Below are 1,985 nucleotides of genomic sequence, written 5' to 3'. Positions count from 1 at the left end.
ATACAGCTGTTGGCCCTGACCCAAACCTCTGTGAATGGGTGAGAACATGTCCAGAGCCAAGGCAAGTACACCAGAACACACAACCTGTAAGCATGATCTGGGATCCAGGAAAATGGAGGCTATTGATTGCATGTACGAGAGCCAACATACATTCAGTGGACATACCTGGACCTGTGCACAAGGTCTGACCAAGGCATGGAGGCTGGGAGTGGTACCGATGGACAGGAACATAGGGAGCTGCCATATACCAAGTCAGACCATTAGTCCATCTAGCTCAGTGTTGTCTACAATCTGGCAGCAGCTTCTTCAAGGTTTTGGGCAGGAATTTTTCCCCAGCCTAGTTAGAGATGCCACAAATTGAACCTAGGCCCTTCTGGATTTTAAAAAAGAAGCTCTGGCCCCATCCCTAAAAGGTGGCATACATGGTTCTCCCATCCAGGCACTGACTACGCCAAGTGTGACCTGATTAATTTCATAAAGCTGGCTGTATCTTGTGCCCTTAGACTATGGTCTGGGATCCAATGCATCCATGCGCTGGATGAAATTCTAATCTCCTTCTCTATATCTTCACTGGACTTGGATGAAGAACGTCTGCACAGAGATAAGGGGGATGCCAAGGGAGCGAGCAAACCTCATCCCCTTTACCTCATATAAGAAGTCTATGACTATGACTGCTTATAAAGCCATATGAACACTTATGACGGTGTCCTGTGTTAATGAAGTATTTACCTGCAGTACATCCTTCTGCCAGCAGATGTACCTGTATGCCTATAGAATACAATGCAGGGTAAAAGGAATAGGAAAGGAAGAAGACAAAGAGCCGTTACACACACACACACACACACACACACACACACACACACACACACACACACAACCTTTCTCCTGCTCAAGGAGAATCTCTGTATAGGAAAAGAACAATAGAATTCAAATAGATTTGAATTGAATCTGAGTGATTGGAGTGATTCGAATTCAAACAGAACCACCCCTTAAAAGGACAGTTTGATTTGAATTCAAATCGAATTTTTGAAATCCAGTTTGAATTTGATTTGAGAGCGGTTTGACACCTTTTAAAAAACCATCCAGGCCCCCTGATTGGTCTTAAAAAGGTGCCAAAACAGGGGTGAATTGATCTGAATTTGATTCAAATCTGAATGTGATTTTAATTCAAAACAAATTTTTGGAATTCGATTCAAATTTGAAATTTAAAAATTCATTTCGTGCACATCTCTAATGCATAGTTCTTCTGAAGTGTGCCACAAGTGATGATGTAAATACTCAGGTCATGAAGCTACTGAATCCATTAGCTTCTTGTATACATGCTGTACTTCTAAGTGATCATGTAGCTTTTCCTGTCTACTCCAAGATGATCTTTGGGTTGGACAACATCATGTGTTAAAGAGTTCAAAGAAGGAGCTCAACTTTATGTTTGATTCACCTGATTTGGCAGGAGGCGGCTTCCTATGTTTCTGTTTTCCTTAGAGTTTCATAGCCAGCACTTATGGCAACAACTCCTGCTTGTCCCTCTGCAATTCCCATCAGCCAATAGGGAGGGATGGACATGGGAACAACTCCCCTTCCTCCTAGCCTCTCACTATTCTGTAGTAAGCCAGAGGGGCATGCACATTGGGGCTTTGGCCCCAGGTTCCCCCAAATCTGGTACCTCTTGTTAAAAGGCACTGCCCTGTATTCTCAACACCAGCCACACCTCATATGCAGTGTTCCCTCCATCAGGGATTCCCAGATGTTGTTGACTACAACTCCCAGAATCCTCAGCTGCAATGGCTTTTGCTTGTGGATTCTGGGAGTTGTAGTCAACAACATCTGGGAATCCCTGATGGAGGGAACACTGCTCAGATGGTCATGAAAAATGGTATGGTATAAAATTGCACTGTGTGGGTGGCAACCTATGACTTGGTGTTTAGATATCCCAATCCCAAACCATTTCAGAACTTTAAAGGTCAAAAGAAACACTAAGATGTAAT

This window comes from Hemicordylus capensis, chromosome 8 (assembly GCF_027244095.1).
Source record: "Hemicordylus capensis ecotype Gifberg chromosome 8, rHemCap1.1.pri, whole genome shotgun sequence".
In the NCBI taxonomy this organism is placed as follows: Eukaryota; Metazoa; Chordata; class Lepidosauria; order Squamata; family Cordylidae; genus Hemicordylus; species Hemicordylus capensis.
This window is presented reverse-complemented; position numbering follows the sequence as displayed.